This window comes from Palaemon carinicauda, chromosome 1 (assembly GCF_036898095.1).
Source record: "Palaemon carinicauda isolate YSFRI2023 chromosome 1, ASM3689809v2, whole genome shotgun sequence".
NCBI classification, from domain to species: domain Eukaryota; kingdom Metazoa; phylum Arthropoda; class Malacostraca; order Decapoda; family Palaemonidae; genus Palaemon; species Palaemon carinicauda.
Window position 1 is genome coordinate 122632646 of NC_090725.1, and position 22500 is coordinate 122655145.

General features: G+C 36.7%; 1 protein-coding gene and 1 long non-coding RNA gene across 2 annotated transcripts in view; one reads left to right on the plus strand and one right to left on the minus strand.

Moving 5' to 3' along the window:
• Positions 1 to 16008, plus strand: part of LOC137651397 (uncharacterized) — a 281618-nt gene extending 265610 nt beyond the window's left edge. The window contains exon 3 of the long non-coding RNA XR_011046104.1: positions 15839 to 16008. This is a non-coding gene — a long non-coding RNA (uncharacterized lncRNA). The remainder of the gene's footprint in view (positions 1 to 15838) is intronic.
• Positions 1 to 22500, minus strand: part of LOC137651357 (trypsin-1-like) — a 107045-nt gene that overhangs the window by 76736 nt on the left and 7809 nt on the right. The gene's annotated exons all lie outside the window — the stretch shown is intronic.

The following is a 22500-nucleotide window of genomic DNA, read 5'->3' on the forward strand; positions in this document are numbered from 1 at the left end:
TGGTAGCAGGTGATCACGTGGTACCTATCACGTATGTTGTAAGTACCCTATCGTAACGAAATGTTGTCCCCATTATCATGAATAGCCCTCCGAATTTCAGGATCACATTTCAGCATATAATGGGTGGTCCCACCTGAAGCATTTTTCTTCAGGACTACATTTTCTCTTCTATATTTTAGATTTGGCCCAGGCAACGATATCTTTGAATCAAAGCATTTAATACATCATCTTCATCATTGTACACATTGCATATCATTATTTTTTGTTTTAGTTTTCTGATTTTTCTCGTTTCAGTGTCAGCAACCAATGTCTGAATTCTGTTTGCAGCCTCTTCTCTAGTCATTTTGTTTGCAAAGCTTACAACAACATTTCCATTCATAGTTAACCTCGTGTTAAGTATAGGAATGTCCTTCAGTGCCTGTTCAACCTCGTGTTTTCTTTCAGTAATTTTAGTTGTATTTGTTGATTTAATTACCAACAGATTTTTTTCCTTAACTTTGTCAGCAAATGTCGGTTTCTCCGGTTTTGGGTCCATCAATGTTTGAAGTGTTGCCTTAATTGATTCCATATTCATAGCAAGAATATCAACTTTCTCAGTGGAATTTGCTGCGTGTGCGCTAAGGTCCGCAAGTTTGTTTTCGAATTCAGCGATTCTCGCATCCTGTTCGCTCAAGGCCTTGTACCGACCGTGTGTCACACAATTGTACATAATTCCTTTTGTATATATTATGCTTGTATCTTCGCTCTTCCCTCGCACTAAAACGAACATGAAAATTCATGTCTGGTTTTCCTCTGTAACATTGTCACTTTCTCGAACATGTATTTTCCTGTTGCCTTGAGGTTTTGTATATAAGAGTGTTCTTTAATATAGTACTCAGTTGATTGCATCCTGCCTTTGAATCACAACCTTCTCCCTCCTTCGTCACATTGGTGACCCCGGAGTGACTCGCTCCTCCCGCCCCCCCCCACCCCCCGCCTCTCACCGTTACTATGACGCCGTCAACGCATACCTTCTGCAGCAGTACTCGCCGTCGCCATCCACCCGTATAGCAACGCATTTTCAGCTCTCTCAACAACCGTTGGGGGACCAAAGGGCTTCGCTCACCCTCGGGAAAATGACCAGTATTACTCGCCTGCAACCTGCCGCACACGACTCTCCTCGTGAGATGAACCTAGTTCGTGCTCTTATTGACAGCCACTTCATGACCTTCAAAACCTCCATCAACGCCTCCACTCATGACGAAGAGGACACCTATTCAACTTCAACCGAAGCTGACATGAATGCCGTAGGACACGCCTATGAATGCCGTAGGACACACGCCTATGAATGCCATAGGCCTATGAATGCCGTAGGACACACGCCTATGAATGCCGTAGGACACACTCGCCTATGAATGCCGTAGGACACACCTATGAATGCCGTAGGACACACACGCCTATGAATGCCGTAGGACACACTCGCCTACCCCGTGACGAGCCGGAGCGGCAACTCAGCCAACCATCATCCACCACTCGCTCGCACCCCAACCAACGACTTCTACAGCCACTCACTGCCGCTAATCGGCGCAGTTTTTACTACTAACTCTCCAGATTCAGGGCACCTATTTAACATGTTCAGTATGTAATTTTTAGAGGGGGAGCCATGTACCAACCGTGTGTCACACAATTGTACATAATTCCTTTTGTATATATTATGCTTGTATCTTCGCTCTTCCCTCGCACTAAAACGAACATGAAAATTCATGTCTGGTTTTCCTCTGTAACATTGTCACTTTCTCGAACATGTATTTTCCTGTTGCCTTGAGGTTTTGTATATAAAGGAGAGTGTTCTTTAATATAGTACTCAGTTGATTTCATCCTGCCTTTGAGTCACAACCTTCTCCCTCCTTCGTCACAGCCTCTTCTCTCATATTCACATCATCCTTCAATTTTTATATATATGAATTGGATTGTCTGGCTTCACCTACGCAGAATGGGCATAACTAATGTAGGCTCTTTCGTTCATTTTCAGTGATGCCTATCCCAATATACACACATTTCTTATGATAGAATCTATTGCAATCTCATCCTATCCATTGTTTCTGGTCTCCCTCCGTGGTTTTACATATGAGGCAGAAATGGTTACGGACAGACATAGTGTACGGTTTCTTATCACTTAGGTTTCGCCATAAGATTAACTAATACCTTTTCAATGATGTTCTAAGCGAAAAACAAAAAGCTAAAACACAACTCGGGGCGAGTGTTGAGCGGAGCTTCGCGCACAAACACGTCCACACCTGAGCGGCTCAACAGAGGGGCAAGAATTTTATTTAAATAATTGGCAACAGCATTGGGATAGTTTAGTTGAGAATAAGATGGGAGAAATAAGCAATGTATATTCCCTTGTTCACACTCAGATGACACATAAGTTTCTGCTGGCTGGACAACACAAACCATATTGGGACGACTGTTTGATACCCACTTATAGTACAGAAAGAAACAGATATGTTTGAGGCTCGAGGATGGCAGGTTCATCCTTGCCAAGATCTTTGGACATGAGGTGTCATACAATGTTAGCGGCGTTTTTAGATTTATTTCAGAAACAGATCTTCTGAAAGCTATTTACCTTCTATAACATATTTGCTTTTATGGTTTGATTAAATATTTTTTTACTCTCTATTTATAATAAACGATATCGGCGTCAATGACCTTCGACGTCAGGATACCAGAAAAATTCAAATCATTCAATCATTCACGTAGGTATTCAATTTTGTATCATTGTGCTCTAAGGTCAATAGCCTTCAGTTACAGTTCATTACAAAATATCTTTAATTAATTTTGGGCAATAATAATGGTAATATTAAACGATAATGATAATGATAACAATTACAATTGTAATAGTAATAATTTTGAAAAAAAATTATAAAATTCAAGTAGCTACATGCCCATCACACACATGTACATATATATATATATATATATATATATATATATATATATATATATATATATATGTATATATATGTATATATATATATATATATATATATATATATATATATATATTTATTTATACATATATTATTATTATGCATATATATATATATATATATATACGTATTCATGTATCCATACATACACTCGCATTAGTTTATACATATACACTATATACTGTATATATAATTTATATATATATATATATATATATATGTGTGTGTGTGTGTGTGTGTGTGTGTGTATAAATATAAAGTGAGAGAGAGAGAGAGAGAGAGAGAGAGAGAGAGAGAGAGAGAGAGAGAGAGAGAGAGAGAGAGAGAGAGCTGTTGTTAGTGAAGTCCCATCACCCTGGTGGTAACACACCCAGAAAGGAATTCACAAATGACGAGTGCATCTACTTTGGCCAGGATTCGAACATATGCCTCTGAATCGATGCAAAACTAGACATTCGACTTATCCATTGTGCTGTTTCATGATAGCTTAATGGATTATGGTATGTTATTCCCTTGGTAAAGTGAATTCAATATGAAAGTATACAAGTGTGAAAGTCACCTGTGCTAGAGACAAAACTATCAGGAACATGTATATATCATCATCATCATCTCATCTTACGCCTATTGACGCAAAGGGCCTCGGTTAGATTTAGCTAGTCGTCTCTATCTTGAGCTTTTAGTACAATACTTCTCCATTCATCATCTCCTACTTTGCGCTCCATAGTGCTAAGCCATGTAGGCCTGGGTTTTCCAACTCATCTACTACCTTGTGGAGCTGTCATGGGTAGATAGAATAATATAGGAAAGGGTGTTAAAATATGTAAAGTTTCTACTCTTAAAAAGCAGAGAGAAGAGGTCCTGCTAGTGTTTACCAGTAACTCACCGCCGTTGATTGAGGTCAAGACATAAATTAGATGTGCCTAGATCAGCAGACCTAGGCATAAGGGTCGTCTGTTGTAGCAGTTCGAGGACCCAGCGTTTTGGAAGGACCCATAGCATAAGGGGAGTCTGTTGTCGCCGAAACGTACATTAACGGAAGGTAAACACATGTCTCACTTCAATTATTGCGCCATATGGATCATGATTGCACTAGCAGAGCGTTCGGGAAGATGTGAACAAAGAGGCGTGGTTTTAAAGAAAACCAATGAGGATGAAGAAACGAGAAAATTTCCTTACATGGAATTGTCCATTGTTAGCCCCTCCCATACAGGGGTATATAAACTTCAAAGATGGAGAGAACGAGAGAGAGAGAACAAAAGAGAGAACGAGAGAGAGAACGAGAGAGAGAACGTGAGTAGGAACAAGAGAGAACAAGAGAAAGCGACCAGAAAGCAGATGTGACCAGCCTTACGACAACTTGTCCGAGATATCCGAACCAGTTGACCCCTGTCGTCATTACCAACCACGAAGCTCCCAGACCTGAAAATTCTACGTTTCTGAATCGTCAAGATCTGCTGTGAAGAGTACCATCATTTTTTTTAAGTATTATTTATCTGCTTTCTTGGCTGTTAACCTATTTGCTGAAGTGTAGCTTAATCAGATGATTTTCTTTGTTCAATTCTGTGCTTCCCAAGTACTCAATCAAGAAACATTGATCTTTGACTAGTTGTAAGTAAAATTCTGTTTTCTTTTGCAAGTTTTCTTTCTATATTCCTTTTTTTTTCTCTTGGTTGTTGTCGATTTATCCTAATTTAGTTAATCAATTCAAAAGAACCTGATTCGATCCTCCCAGGATCGTAACAGGTGCCCAGCTGAACTTTTGGTGATCTATATATATATATATATATATATATATATATATATATATATATATATATATATATATATATGTGTGTGTGTGTGTGTGTGTGTGTGTGTGTGTATGTGTGTGTATCTATGTGTTTGTAAAAGTAAGGAAAGTTTAAAAGGTAAATAAAGTGTTGCAATTATTATCTGAAATATAGCATATCTGTTCACCCAATTGCATTTGTTGAGATCTTACCTTCTGCTCTGTATGTTTCCATGTTTGAGTGCATGAACAAACACATACACAAACATGTATATATATATATATATATATATATATATATATATATATGTATATATATATATATATATATATATATATATATATATATATATATATATATATATATATATATATCTATATATACACACACACACACACACATATATATATACATATATATATATATATATATATATATATATCATTTTCGCCTATTGACGCATAGGGCCTCAGCTAAATTGCCCCAATTGTTTCTATCCTGAGCTTTTAATTCAATACTTATCCACTAATCATCTACTTCACGCTTCATAATGCTCAGTCATGTATGCATAGGTCTTCCAACACTATAGTGCTTTTTAGAGCCAGTTAAATGTTTGGTTAATTAATATCTTCTTGGGGAGTGCGAAGACAATGTCCAAACCATCTCTATTTACCCCTCACTATGATATCATCTTGCTCTCGAATAATATCTCTTATTGTTCCACCATCTAAACCTCTCTTCCCATTTAACTCCCAATATTTTTCTGAGTACAGAGTATGACGCCATCAAAACATAACTCTTGGAGCGGTAATTATCACCATCGCCAGCTGCCGCTATAGCTAAGCTTTTTCAGCTCTCTCAGCAACTGTTGGGCGACTGTAAGACTTTGCTCGTCCTCAGGGAAATGACCAGTATCGCTCGCCTGCAACAGACTGCTTTCCACTGGAAGTGAATCTACTTTGTGCCCTTTGGTTACGATGCCTACGTGAACCGGTACGCGCCACCATCCCGATGTCAGTACCTTTTCTGGTCCAATACAGGATGGGAACTCTACTCTTTACAGGACCTAAACAGTCATTTTATCATGTTCTTTCAAAACCACTCAACATTTCACATGGCATAATGCTCGCTTATTGTCATATCTGCACCATTGAAGCGATTAGAGAACAAGAAAGTCTTCAGTTTCTTCTTGAAAGCCTTAATATCATTAATGTTTCGGATGTCTAGTGGGAGCTTATTGTACAGTGCCAGGGCCACATATTTAAAGGCTCTAGAGCCTACAGCAGACATGGATCTAGGTTCCAGTAATTTGAGACCATCTGTAACTAATCTCGTGCCAACACAATTTGTTGGCTGCATGATATATAACAATTCTCCTAGATATTTTGGACTTCCGGTTCTGATAACTTGATGGGTTATTGTGCATATTCTTAACTAAATTCCTGTTTTGATAGACAGCCAGTGTAAATAATTAGGTAGAGGAGTGATTGATCCTTTCTCGCGATGGGACACCTTTTATCAGTATTGCTCCTCTGTTTGATATGTTTTGTAACTTCTTAAGTTGCCCTTTTGGTCAATTGTAGTAGATGGAGTTACAATGTTCAATCCTGATAAGTGATTTTTACTACATTATTTATTTGGGTATGGAAAGACAAGTTACAATCAAGAGAAATGCCTAAATCATATTTTTGTTTATTTGAATATCACCCAAGTTTCTTATGCTGTTTTTCTTTCCAGCCACCATGAACTCAGTTTTATTTTCATTTAATTTTAGTTGTTTGATTGTCATCCATTCCCTAACACCGGCAAGCCTTCGGTTTAGAAATTTAATAGTGTCGTCTATATCATTTATGGAGAAGTGAAATTGTGTATCATCAGCAAATAGTTTGAACTTCATTCCATGCCTTGGTAGTATTTTCGACAGACCAATAGTATCGATACAGAATAAGATTGGGCCCAGTACACTCCCCTGAGGTCCCCTTCTTTTTACAGGTTCATATGACGAATAAGAGTTTCCAATTTGCACGCAGTAATTTCCACAACTAAGTTGTCTACTAGGTATTCAAAATCTTGATATTGTACACTAATGGACCGTAGATCATTTAGTAGCAGTACATGCACAACTGTATTGAAAGCAGCACTAGGATCAAGTATTATTAAATTGCCACATTTTTTTTCATCCATTATTTCCAGCATATCATTTACAACAGAACAGATAGCTGTCTCAGTAGCGTATAATTTTCTGTTAGCAGACTGGTTATCAGGCAAAGCTTCTATTTCTTCTAAGTTGTTCAAGAATTACGTATTCTAGCACTTTGGAAATAAAGGATAGATTGGAATAGGTCTATACGAACTTAATTCCTGATAATCTAGAGTTCTTTTCAGAACTCTTGTGATTATAGACATTTTATCAGATTTGGGAAACTTACTATGGTGAAATTTCACCGGTTTACCAAATCAGCCCGATGTACTGGGCGGATCGCAAGGCCTTGAAGAGGCAATACTCCCCAAAACCCATCAGGAGATAACTAAAATACGGCTATAAAATTTACAATTTTATTACAAAAATAAACTCTAATACAAGTCAAACATCCTTAGGCATTCACAAGAATTAACGAAAAAACAAGGCTGACTCTTTGTAATGTAACACGTGCTCTTCAAGCACAAAGTCCACACCGGACTCATTAACAAACTGAAAATAGTGCCAATCCGAATTCAATGCACAACGAATCACACACCAAATATCCCTATTCTTATTTAACTAAGGATTCAGATCCCCAATCACAAGGATCTCTACGTTAAACTGCGATATAAAAACTAAACGTCTTGCACACAAACTTATACTACAACCAACCTGGTACACGAGGTAGAGAGGAGAGAACAATTAAAACAAGGACTTACTTCGACTGAGGACCTCGGATCAAAGAGGCAGAGCTGGTCTCTGCACCCCCCGACGTCACTTTGTTCCCGCATTTTTTCTGAACCTAAATTTCTAGATGGGATTTTTTCATCATGTTACAATAAAATGACATTAAATTTCTAAATCATAAATTACAAATGGTCGATTTCTTTAGCCTCAGCGCCTCCCCTACCAGGCGGTTGCTCTTTTGGTTCTAAAACATTCTCGTCTTGAACCACATTCATTCGCCCGCGAGTACTCTCAACCCTCCCTCCAATTTGACGTAACGTAGGTGGAGTTAAATGGCGAGAATTTCGAGTGATCAGTTCGAAATTCCCGACACTTACACTCATCGATGCTGCTTGTATTTGCTGTTTCGTAATTATATCAGCTTAACTAGAAAAGTTCCTTTTTACAGTTAGTTCAGATATTGGTATTGGATCGATCACGCAGTTTGTTTTCTTTGCTTTTTTGATAATTCATGTGACATTGTCTTATGTTATATTATTGACTCTCGGTAATTTTATCTGTGTATCTGGTGTGGCATTTGTCTGATGTTGAATATTTGTAAATGACCTAGTTGTATTTTCTATTTTGCTTTATCAAGAATATTTAAAATTGGTAATTGTTTACAACACCACGCTCTTCATTTACTCCAATATAATGCAATCCTGCAGTTCTCACCTTCTTGCACAGTAATTAGGTGGTTGTTTAAATTCTGGGAAAGCAATAATTAGCAAGATATGTTGAAGAGGGGGGAAGGGGTTATAAAAAGAAAATAGTTCGGTTTCCTCACTAAACGACTTGGAACTGACATGTCAACATAGTCAACCAAACAGAATTCATGATGCCAGCGTACATAAACAGAAGTTTGTGATGCCAGCCTACATTTGATATACTGTATATTCAAAATATACTTAATAAAAAATTGAGTGATTACTCAAAAGTGTCACTATTTGTAAATTGCACATTTTTTGGGACACTTTTGAGTAATTAATCCATTTTTAATTAAGTATATTTCGAATATACAGTATATCAAATGTAGGCTGGCATCACGAAATTCTGTTTATGTACACTGGCATCACAAATTCTGTTTGGTTGACTATGTTGACATGTCAGTTCCAAGTCGGTTAGTGAGGAAACCGAGCTATTTTCTTTTTATAACCCCTTCACCCCTCTTCAACATATCTGGCTAATTATTGCTTTCCCAGAATTTAAATAACCACCTAATTACTGTGCAAGAAGGTGAGAACTGCAGGATTGTATTATTTTGGAGTAAATTGAGAGCGTGGTGTTGTAAACAATTACCCAAAAATTATTTGCTAATTCCTGGTCACTGTACCCCACTGGTAGTCTTTTTTTTCATTTCATTTCCCATTATACCATTTAGGAGACAATATAACTTATTTACGCCTATGTCTGTTGCTGCTTCACGGGTCTTTCTCTTATATTATTGTCTTTCTTTGTAGGTAATTATATTGGCACATAGCAGTTTTGTATTCTACCCTTTTACTTTCAGTGTTTAACCATTTACACTTTCTTTCTTTACACCTTTTCCCATTTTTTTCTCTAAAGTCTCCCATCAAACCAAGGAGTTCGGTCTTTAAAAAATATAGTCTTTTACCTCAGTGGACACATGGTATCATATTCACTTTTACTCACCCTAATATACATGGTCATAATACAGTCAACACATAAAGTGATCAACAAACGTTGGTTATCATGATCACAGAAAATACTAACAGCATCATTTACTTCCTTTGTAACTTCTTCAATAAATACAAAAGGAGAAAATTTTGATTTATATCTAAACGTAATAAATTTGTGCATTGTAGAGATAATGCATGTCTCTTCTACGTTTACATCAGTTACAATTTTATTCATTTCATCACTTTAAACTAGGTCCAACAGATGCCCAGTCAAAGTAGTTGCACATTTAACATTATTCAGCAATTGATATGATTTCAATAACTCACTAAATGATAACGTATAAAGTTTGTTTCTATATATTCAAAGCATGTTACACTAGTTCTTTTTAACATCTTGAGATTTTAGTAAGCCTGATGAATGAAGAACCTGACCTCACCAGAATTCTCCTCTCCCAGAATATGAAAGAAAGCATGTGTGTAGGGAGTCAGTTTAGCGATCTTAGCCTTGTCAAAGTTATTTAACTATGTTTCGGGTAATGCTAGTATGTCCAAATATTTCTCTTTTATCAATTCTCGTATTTGAATAGTTTAACTACCAACAGATTTAATATTTATATAGCCACACTTTATAACATTATTAGTATCCATGGACATTATTTTCTGCTAGTCTTTTCAATTCCACATCGTAAGATTTGCAATTTCTTGAATTCACTGTGTGGTCATTTGGTTCGTTTAACTTAATGCAGTTTATACACTTTACCTGTTGCGAATTACATTCCTTGGTGGAGTGTTTTTCTGAACATGTCCCCCAGCTTTATCATCAGTCTTAAACTGGCAATCTTTTTCAAGATGTTTATACCTCTGACTGTGGTAGCAGGTGATCACATGGTACCTATCACATATGTTATGAATACCCTATCGCAACATAACTTTGTCATCATTATCATGATAAATAGCCTTCTGAACTTCAGGATCACATTTAAACAAGTAGTAGGTAGTCCCAGCTGCAGCCCTTTTTTTTGAATACCAGACTTATATTCTCTTCCATGTATTGGATATGGTTCTGGCAATGATTTCTTTGGATCAAAGCATTTACTACTTCAGCTTCATCATCGTATACATTGCATATCACTATTTTAGGTTTTAGTTTTCCTATTTTCCTCATCTCGGTGTTGGCAACCATGCTTTGAATCTTTTTTGCTGCTTCCTCTCTGGTCTTTTCGTCTGCAAAGTTTACAACATTTAAATTTGAATTTGACCTCGTATTAAGAACTCAAATCTCTTTAAGTGGATGTTCAACTTAATTTTTTCTGTTAGTGATTTTAGTTGATGCTGTAGTTGATTTGATTACTAGTAGATTTTTTCCTGAACTTTGTCAGCATATGTCCTTTTTTCTTGTTTCGAATTCATCAGTGTTTCAGGTGTTAACTTGATTGATTCCTTATTCATAGATAGATTATCAACTTTCTTAGTGAGATGAGTGGTCTTGGTGGAATTAGCTGCGCCCCCAGTGTGTTACGCAATTTGGCATTCAAAATCATAGATTTTCTCTTAATGTCCATTTATATAGAGGTCTTCCATTTTCAATTCCTCCTCCATTTTCTATAATGGCATCATTTACCCAGAGTGTACAAATCCATTTCAAATTTGTTATGTCCTCATCACTGATGTTTGCCTCTATAAACACACAATTCTTGTGGTAGCACCTGTTACAGCCACATCTCATTCACTTCATTCCGTCTCCCCTCGAAAACCCAGACAAGGGGCAACCAGCTATGGTGTACTTTTACTTTTTACTTTAGTCTCTCCAAAAGATTAATTAATATTTTCAAGGCTTTCACAAACGAGAATGTAAGCTGAAACACAGCTCAGGGCAAAAATTCGATGAGCACCACGATAACACCTCTTCACTCAAAAATATCTCAAACATGGCCTTGCCTAAGAAGGACCTGATGACCAAAGTCGACGCACTTATGGACAGCCACTTCACCACCCTCAAGACATCCATCAATGTCTCCACTCCTAACGAAGAGAAATCCATCAATGCCCCCACTCCGAACGAAGAGGACAACCATTTGATACTGACCGAAGCGGAAGTGAATACAGAAGAACACAGATACCCACCCTATGACATGTCCTCCAGCCACAGTTATGCTACTATCACTTTGAGATTGAAGCTGCTATGAAGAAATGTGCGGACAGTTTTCAGTGGCCAAAAAACCTGTAAGTAGGCCATCCCTTGCGGCGGTGGCCTTCCATGTCAGTAATCGTTTCTCTCGCTCCACTGCACTGATACTAGAAAAACTTGTTTAAGCTTGCCATTGAATGTTTCATATTGTTAAAGTATTTATACCATTGACCAGTCACGTCCAGCTCTCAGCTTGTCACATTCCCCACATTTAGAAATTTTATTAACCATTTTATATATATATATATATATATATATATATATATATATATATATATATATATATATATATATATATATATATATATATGGCAAAAATCTTGCATTCTGGCCTAAAGCATTGATAGTGAGAAGTTGTCGTCATCCTGTCTAACAAATTAGATCAGTCTTATGAGCTTTAGGAGTAACTAAAGGGGCTATGATTAAATCACAAAGCCTGGTAATGCAGTAAATATGAAAGGATTTCTTCTTTCAGTTAATTCATGACGGGGTATCCATTTTAACAAATCATTAATCTGAACTTTCATAACAAAAAGAGATTTTAATAAATTAAGAACTTTAGAATTTTGAAGGGTTAGAAGATTTTCATCCATCTGAAGTACAGTTTCACATATAGGGCTGCTATGATTGATCTCATGAATTTCATCATGAAGTGATAAGACAATTGACTTGGATTCCAACATAAACTTGATGTCTATATAAACAATACTTCTTTATCATGGAAAAGAAAATGCTTTGTTTTCTTTATTACAGTATTGGTGTAACTGGTTCAAATAACTCACTAAGGATGTACACAATTGAGAGGTGAATATGGTACCCTTGTCAGAAGTAATATGCTCAGAGATAACATTTCATTTTCCACCCTTTGAATAAGGCAGATGTACATGAGGCGGACGTTGCAATTTGCATGGGAATGGCGTCAGGGTAATGATTGGAGTGGTCAATAGCGGTAAACACGTACCGGTAACCTCCTGATACAGATAAGGCCCCTATTATGTCGATGTGAATGTGGGCAAAATGACACTGAGGTTGAAGAAAGGTTCCCATTCCTGAATCAATTTGTTGATGTACTTTTGAAGTTTGGCTTGAAGTACAGGCACGGACCCAGTCCTTAGCATCCAAGGTAATGCCGTGCTAAATGAACTTTGCCTTCAATAGATGTGTAGTAGATTGGTGCACGGGATGTGAGAGGCCATGGATGAAATCAAACACCTGTCGGGGCATAGAGGCAGGTATCCATGGTCATAATCTACTAGTATTGATGTCACTGAGGAAGGTTGCATTGGATTCCTCAAGGGCGACTTCTTCATAACGGAGATATGTGCAGGATGTCCTACATATTTGGTACTTTGGATCTATTCGTTAGGCTTCTGCCAGGGCGTTGTTGGGGAGGTAGTAGTGATCTGGTTCTGTCTGCATGTTGAGGTGCCTATAATCACGGACTTTAGGCCTTTTTGCAAAGGCCCATTTCTTCCATTTTGGTGAACGTTTGTTTAGCGGCTGCCAAACGATCTGGGGCCAGATGCCTGAATCTTGCAAATAATGGGGGACCCGTCATCTTAACATGGTGATGAATACTGTGCTTGGTGGGAACCGTTGCCGTCTGGCGAAGTTCAGGACGGAAGACTTCCCAGTACAATGTGAGCAGGTGGTGCAGGCATCTATGGGTACGCTGATGTGGAGTTTGAGGTTAGAGTGGACGGGTTGAAGAGATGTCATGGAGCACGAGTCTGCGTTGACTAATCGTCAATGCCTCACATCAACCAGGAGGTGGAAATGGGCAAGGAAATCTGCACCAAGTGGTTGCAATGCTATGTCGGCAACGAGGAATTTCCAATGGTATTTGGCACTTCCAAACAATATTGTGAGTCTCGTAGCTGTGGGTAGGGATCTCAGATCCATTGGCAGCTACCAGGCAGATCTCGGCAGGATTAGAATGGAGAGTGACTTTGGTAGAAAGGAAAGGTAAGCACCAGTGTCTACGTGTTTCATATGTATTTCCAAGTTATTCATGTGACAAAGGGCACTATCAAAGATATGTACTCCTCTAGATTATGTATTATCATGCACTATTGCATATAAAATATAATTGTATGAGTAAATGATGTTCACTTTAATGTGGAATTATCCATTCAAGCTGGAAACAGATATGTGAAACTAAAAAAGGGTGGAGCCTGTGCTAATGGTATTACAATGATTATTTTCTCATCTGTAATGCTATCTTTGATAACGCTGTAATAAAATTCTAACCTACTTTACTTAATCCAATAACGGGACTCCAATCCAATTTATCTTTAGCTTTAATTACGATATCAACAAGGTTAAAAACTTCTTTGTGTAGGTAATGTCGAATATCTTCAATATACTCAATGTTTCTATCCCCATACTAAGAAATTTTATGTAACATTTTTAATAATTTTATGTCGAAAAAAAAATCACTCTCTGGCTTAAAGTGTTGATAGCAAGAAGTTGTTTGCGAGGTTTGGAGACCAAATATTCCTGAATTCTTGCTATCATATATATGTCAAACTTTTGAGCTTTATAAGAAACTAAATAGCCTATGCTTAAATACCAAACCCCAGTAAATATTAAAGGATTCCCTTTTTCAGTTAACTCATAAGAACCTCTCCATTTCAAAAAGCCATTAATCTGAGCTTTCTTAGCAACAAGTCAAGATTTTAATGTATTAAAAACTTTAGAATTGTGAAGGTTGAACAATTTTTATCTATTTGAAGCATGGTTTCATGTGTACTATTATTAATCTCATGATTCTCATCATGAAGTGATAAGACATTTGACTCGGATTAAAAAAGAAGCTTAATATCTATATAAGTAATGCTTCTTTATCTTACAAAATAAAACTCTTTGTTCCCTCTATTACAGTGCTGGTGTACCCGTTTCAAATGACTCCCTGTTTCAGAAGACTCCCCACAATCAATTCTAACTAAGTTCAGTTTACTCCCCATACCCGCTAGTTTGAAATAACTCCTCAGTCGAATGAATCTTCTTTGAAATTACTCTATCATTAAATGTGCCTTGAGTCTATTGCAGAGATGCTATGGAGTTTTCCAATAAAATGAAGAAAGTGACAGATTTCCTGCTCTCAAATACGCACTCGGTACATTTATGAAACGACAAGGTGAAAAAAAAAAAAGTTTAGGAGAAAGTGTGTCTTTTTTCATCCAAGAAAATTGTATGATATTTTTCCATTAGCCAAACAGGAAAGATATAACTGGTGAGTAGTATGTTTGTTTGGTACCTCCACCAAGGAGGTATTGCGATCGAGTCGGTTTATTGATTCGTATGTCTGTGGACAGGATTACATCAAAACTACTTCATGGATCTTGATGAAATTTTCACACAAGATAGTCCTTAAGACATGGACGAGCCCATTAAATTTTGGAGCTGATATGGATCCGGATCCAGATTATAGATCCGGATGCGGATTTACAATTTGTGTGTGTCTGTGGACAGGATTACTTGAAAAATACTTGACTGATTTAGGCAAAATTTTTACCACAGATAGACCTGAGGTCATGGATGACTCCATACTATTTTGGAGATGATCTGGATTCAGATTTACATTTTTCGCCATTTTATAGATAACGTCAAAACTACCTGACGAATTTTGACAAAATTTTCATCACAGATAGATCTTAGTCATGGACGACCCCATTAAATTTTGAAGATGATCCAGATCCAGATTCTAGTTTATTTACTTATTTATTTATTTTTCTGTGTGTCTGTGGACAGGATTACATCAAAACTACTTCATGGAGATCTTAGGTCATGGACAACCTCATTAAATTTTTTAGATGATCTGGATCCGGATCCGTAATCAAGATCAGGATTTGCCTTTTTCACCATTTTGAAGATAATGTCAGAAGTACTTGATGATATCTTAGGTCATGGATGACCTCATTAAATTTTGGAGATGATATGGATCAGGATCCGGCATCAAGTACATTTATTTCTTTATTTGTCTGTGTGTCTGCGGACAGAATTACGTGAAAACTAACTCGACGGGTTTTGGAATTTTCATTACAGATAGATCTTAGGTTATGGACCACCCCATTGCATTTTGGAGATGATTCGGATCCGGATTTTAGATCCAGATTTGCACTTTTTGCCATTTTAAAGATAACGTCAAAACGAATTGACGGATTTTGAGGAAATCTTTAGCACAGGTAGATCTTAAGCCATGGATTCCTCCATTAAGCTTTGGCAGAGGTCAGAAATCTCCAATTGTTCTTGTTTTTATTGATTTTATGGTACTTGAGAAAATTTGACTCTTCAGCAACGGGTCCTACAGATTTACATGAATTTCAATTTTTTTCTAGCTTTTTTTTTATTCATCTTTGCAGATGTTCGCTTCGTAAGGGTAATTAATGATCGCCCAAAGCAGCTCGAGCCTCGGAATTCTATTCGCTAGTAGTCACAGAGCTGGTGACAGTGACGAAGTGGTCTCAATGGGATGCCATGTTGACAGGTATGAAGTAAGATTATTATCATTATTATCAATTGCCAAGCTACAGCCCTAGTTGGAAAAGCAGGATTCTATAAGCCCAGGGGCCCCAACAGAGAAAATAGCCCAGTGATGAAAGGAAACACGGAAATTTTAAATATTTTAAGAATGGTAACATTAAAATAAATACCTCCTAGGTAAGCTTTAAAAACTTTTAACATAACAAGAGGAAGAGAAATTAGATAGAATAGTGTACCCAAGTGTACCCTCAAGCAAGAGAACTCTGACCCAAACAGTGGAAGACTATGGTATAGAGGCAATGGCACTACCCAAGACTAGAGAACAATGGTTTGATTTTGGATTGTCCTTCTCCTAGAAGAGGTGCTTACCTTTGCTAAAGAGTCTCTTCTACCCTTAGCAAGATGAAAGTGGCCAATGAACAATTACAGTTCATTAACACCTTGGGTGAAGGAGAATTGTTTGGTAATCTCAGTGTTGTCACGTGTATGAGGACAGAGGAGAATATGTAAAGAATAGGCCAGACTATTCTGTGTATTTGTGTATAGGCAAAAGAAAAATGAATCGTAACCAGATAAAAGGATCTAATGTCTTACTGTCTGGTCAATCAAAGGACCCCATAACTCTTTTGGGGTAGTATCTCAATGGGTGGCTGGTGCCCTGGCCAACCTACTATCTCTAGACCGCATAATGCAAATATGTTGGTGGTAAAACAGTACTGCAGATGTAATTGAAACAATCAAAACTTGCGTGCGGTACCAGAAAAGCAACTCTGTTTTTAAGAAGATACTGAAAACTACAGTATCCCCATCTAGGCTAAAATCATGCAGATATTCCTGGAGGCAGGTATTCATGGTCGTGGTCTACCAGTATTGACGTTACAGAGGAGGGTGGTATTGGAGTTGTTAAGGGCGACGTCTTCCCAACGGAGGAATGTGCAGGATGTCTTACATGCTTGGTATTCTGGATATTTTTCATTGGGGTTTTGCTAAGGAGTTGTTGGGCAGGGGTTAGGGATCTTGTTCTGTCTGCATGTTCAGATGCCTGTAATCCACACAAGGGTGCAGGGAGCCATCCATCTTCAAGACGATGTGTAAGGTTGATGATCATGGTGGTGAGTCCTTTTTTCAAAGGCCCATTTCTTCCATTTCATTGAACGTTTGTTCAGTGGCTGCCAAACAGTCCAGGACCAGACGCCTGAATCTGCTAAACGCGTGGTCCCCGTCGTCTTGATAAGGTGATTAATATCATGCTTGGTGGGAACTGTGGGCGTTTGGCAAAGTTCAGGACAGAAGACTTCCATATATGTCATGAGGAGGTGGGTGTAGGCTTCTGTGGATGCTCTGATGTGAAGTGAGAGGTCAGAGGGGGTTGGGATGAAGAAGTGTTAGGGATTACAAGTTTGTGTTGACTAATCGTTGATACATCAATCAGGAGGTGGAAATGGGAGAGGAAATCTGCACCGAGTCGTGGCAATGATATATCAGCAATGAGGAATTTCCTATGGTATTTAGCTTTCCCAAACGATAGTATGAGTGTATACGTGGGTAGGGGTCTTAGATCTGTTGGAAGCTACCAGACAGATGTCACCAGAATGACTACATTGTGTCACTTCTATTTTGGTAGAAGTGAACTGCAAGCACTAGTGTCTACCAAAACTACACACCTGTACCTACATCATTGAAAAAAAAAATTAGTGACAGGGGAGGCCACCACCATAAGCGAGGGCTTGCTTACATGTTTTTTGGCCACTAACAACTGTCCACACATTTCTTCGTAGCAGCCCTTAATCTGGAGTGGTAGAAGCAGAACTGCCGCTGATGGGCGTCACTAAGTGGCTGTGGAGATCTTTGGTTGGGGCATTAGCGAGGGGTGGCATGTGTGGATAATTGGCGGCTTAGATGTTGTTTTGGCATGTCACGCACTAGGCCTCTGTGTATTACCGCATTCATGTCGGCTCCAGTTAGTGTTGAGTATTTGTCTTTTTTTTCAGGAGCGGAGGTGTTAATGGAGGGTTTGAAGGTGGTGAAGTGGCTGTCTATAAAGGCATTGACTTTCGCCATTAGGTCCTTCATGGGCAAGGTACCAACATCAGGGATGGGGGCACATACAGGTTCAGGTAGGCGTTGTACCCAAAGAGCATGAGGGAGGTTCATTTCTTGATGAGAGCCGTCTGCGGCGGGTTGCAAATGAACGATACTGGTGATTTCTCTGATGGCGAGCGAAGCCCTTTTGTTCCCCAAAGGATATTGAGAGAGCTGAAAAGGCTTGGCTAAACAGGCAGCTGGCTATAGTGACCACTGCTCCAGGATGTATTCTTTGAAGGCATAATTCACTATTTGAGTGTCCCTTTGGTCGCAAAACCAATCAGAGATTTCTAAGAAAGTGTCCTCGGGGAGCGAATCACACCCTTGATGCAAAACTGAACTTCAGTGCGCTGGAACCAAGTGAACGCTTCTCTCTTGGTGAAGGGCGGCAGTTTTAATAATGTAGGATGGGTCGCAGAGTCAGGATCGGTGAGTGGCATCGTAATATGGGTCGAGTGTACCGATGGGGAAAAAAAACTCTGTTTGGATCTGATCACTCCAGGGGCCACCAATGTGCGAAGTAGTTGTTAGGTGTTGACAGAGAGGATGCAAATGCAAGTAAAGTTTATTTATCCGATAACGAGCTTATACACAAGCAGTTGAGAGGAAGAATTTCACAGAAATTTAAAAAATCTAAATCATGTGAAGGCAAGCTTAAATCAGTTGTTCTATGATCAGTGCGGAAGAGAGTGAGAGTTAAAGAAAAGCAATGGCATTATATTGCACGATTGTATGAAACATGTGCTATACACCTCTGTCTGTTTATTTGTTTGTTCATGAATTCCTAGAGTTTTGGAGATAGACCTGCAGAAATATATGTATTCTGAAAGTACATAGCCCAGGTTACTTATATAATTATATTTCATTTCCTCAGGGCGTCTCCCTTCTGATTGATTGATTGATTTAAAGTTTTCTGGCATCCTGAAATCTCTCCCATCTGAAGGTTCAGGAAAAAAGGTCACTATTTCTATGATTTTGGAGATCGACCCCATAACCATACACTGTATATTTTGATGCTACATGATCCAGGTATTTGGATAAGTACATCTAATTTTCAAAGTGCATCTCCCTCATGAAGGTCATCATGAATATGTTGCCATACTAATCAATGGCCAGAAAAGAGAGTTATTTATCATTTGATATCTTAAAAAAATCTTGAATTTTCGTATTTATATTGCAAAGAATCCAAAGTTTTCATAAGTAAATTTTTGTTGAATGTGTTTCCAAATATCCAAGTAATTTTGTATCATATTTTCACTGCCATAACCTATATATTACAGTGTAATTCCAAAACTCAATGTAGTCCTGAAGAGTGAAGAAGGGTTGCAAAGTGATCCAAAACACGTGTGGACACCAAACAATAAATGGTGAAAAGTAAATGTATTTCGGCTGTTATCCTGAAAACTATCTGTAGCACATTCTGTCCGAAGAGGTACTATCTTCGATTTTTGGACGTCACTAAGACATTGTCTATTCATTGTAAATGTAGAGTAATATGCCCAAAAACCATATATGTATATATAAACACACACACATATATGCATGTATACATACATACATACATATATATATATATATATATATATATATATATATATATATATATATATATATATATATATCGTCAGGATCTTAATATACGACGATGCTAGCATCCCCCCCCCAAAAAAAAAAAAACCCCTAGTTTCAAGTCCTTGGGATAAGTTCTGGGGGTTTACAACGGAGATTTTAGCGGCAGCCAACATGTTTGATGTGAACGTGTTTGTGTGGGGCAAGTTCGATCGAACTTACACATTAAACAAAGAGACAGTATACTATATTTAACGAGACTCTGCTTCTTAAGAAGAAGTCATCTTCCCTAGTACGAATGGAAGAAAACAACACCAACTGTGTTGTAAAACTACAAAATATGACATGCATTGTAACCGGCAAAATAAAACATAAAGATGTAAATACATCCTTTTTTTGTAAATGTAAAAATATTACTACTGTTTTTTAAAGCACAAAACATTTCAATAATAAAGGAATGGTTATAAAGCTCACAAATAAATGCCAAATACACAAACAAATGCCAATATGTATTAAAATTAGAAATTGCCACTCAAACCCCTAATTGTGAAAGCGAAACAGTTCCTATATGATTTGGATTTCTAAAAAGCTTGTCACGTGAAAAAGGAACCATCAAATTTAGAGATTAGTTTGTAATTTATTTATCTAGACCCTTTCTAACGTTAACTTTTAGGTATACTTCATTCCCGATTGTATAGGAATCAGTATTCCTTGTTAAATTATTCAAATTTAGTGCAGCTAGTTCTGTACATTTACTTAAGGGAAATTTTTTTCCAACAGTTTTGTGATGTGACATCTTAATAGAATTTTGTCCAGTGGCAAAATTTACACGATGCAGAGAAATGTTTTTCTATGACAAACTGCAAAATATAATAACTCATATTTTATTGCATCATTTTTGGAAATGATTGAACTTTTTCATAGTGTACGCAAAATATCTTTGCAATGCTTTGAAGTTTTCTTTTAAAGTGAAGAAAATGTAACAATTTTGTGAAAAATGTAAGATGATTTAAAAATATTCATAAAAAGTAAATTATTCACGTAAAAGATTATTGTGTAGAAAAGACGGATGTGTCACGCTCTATTAATGATTTTCATATAAATTTCAGCAGCAATCAGTGGTGATTGATTACAAAAAGATAATTTTTTTTAATGGTCAATGACGTCATGTGTCAACCTACTTACCTTGATCTTTCGTAGCTCAACTAACAAATATAGATAGAAAGAAATGTTATATATAACACGTGAAAGGATCTTATATGTATTATCAGAGAGAAATTGAGTAATCATGGATGAAAGATGCACAATAAGTCTTGTATTTTTATGTAAAAAAAATTACGGTAATTTTTTTGATAAAGATATCTTCCTATTTTACAGTAAAACTCTACACCATGTGAAAACACAAAGAAAACTTTTTTAAATTGTAATCATATATATATATATAAATATATGTATATATATATATATATATATATATATATATATATATATATATATATATATATATATATATATATATATATATATATATATATATATATATGAAACATGACGATGTCAATTACTTGCAAATGCACAAACACGGCTAGAAGATATTATTTATTCGCAGGTAAATTGAATAAATTTCTTATACAATTCACTTATGAAATATAAGGGTTTTGTCAAAAAACAATTAAGCATTTGTAAAGACTGACAATACATTTTTACCTTTATGTAACTATATTTACTATGAATTTTTTATATATAGTATTGTTCATATTTTATATCTTTCCATATACCATGTCATAAAAAAAAAATGCCCTTTATAATGGTATATGAAACATGACAATTGCAATTATTTATAAATTCACAGCTACAGGTGGAAAAAAACTATTTATTCACTCTTAAAATTCTTGTGTTAAAGACAGTCTAAATGGGTCATACCATAAGCATACATTCTCTGTCACTTTGTATAAGCATTGCATGTGTTCATTGCACAATACTTCATTCACAGTTTATATTTAATTCTTGATATATCTTTCACCTGGTTACTCTTCCAAGGTCTCACCGCTAACACTTTCTTTTGGCTCACAGCCAGCAAAATTATAAACACACACACACAGTCACACACACACAAACACACACACACATATATATATATATATATATATATATATATATATATATATATATATATATATATATATACCGAGTATTGTTCTCCTGTCTGGTCTTCACCTGCTGATTCTTATCTTAATTTGTTGGAAAGGAACTTAAGGTCTATAAAAATTTTCATTCCTGATCTACATATTAATCTCTGACACCGTCGTTGAAGTAGTTCATTATGCATGTTGCATAAGATTTTTTATAATTTTGACCATCCTTTACATTCAGATCTTCCCGGACAGTTCCATCCTGTTCGTAATACTAGGTATGCAGTTAATTCTAATAGTCAAGCCTTCTCCATCATAAGGGTCAATACTACACAACACTTCAGAAGTTTTATTCCAGCTGTGATCAAGTAATGGAATGATCTTCCTAATCGGGTAGTTGAATCAGTGGAACTTCAAAAGTTCAAACATGCAGTAAATGTTTTTATGGTGAACAGGCTGACATAAGTCTTTTTATAGTTTGTATATGAAATATCTGTTTTCATGTTGTTATTGTTTTATAAATATTTTATATTAATTGTTCATGACTTCTTATATCATGCTTTTCCAACTATGGTTGTAGCTTAGTTAGTAATAATATATATAAATGAATATATATATATAGATATATATATATATATATATATATATATATATATATACTCAAATAATTCGTATATTTTAATGTCTGGATTCTCATATGACCTCGGGATTGGAGTCCCAAGGCAGAACCACCCAAAGACAATAGCTTTTGACCG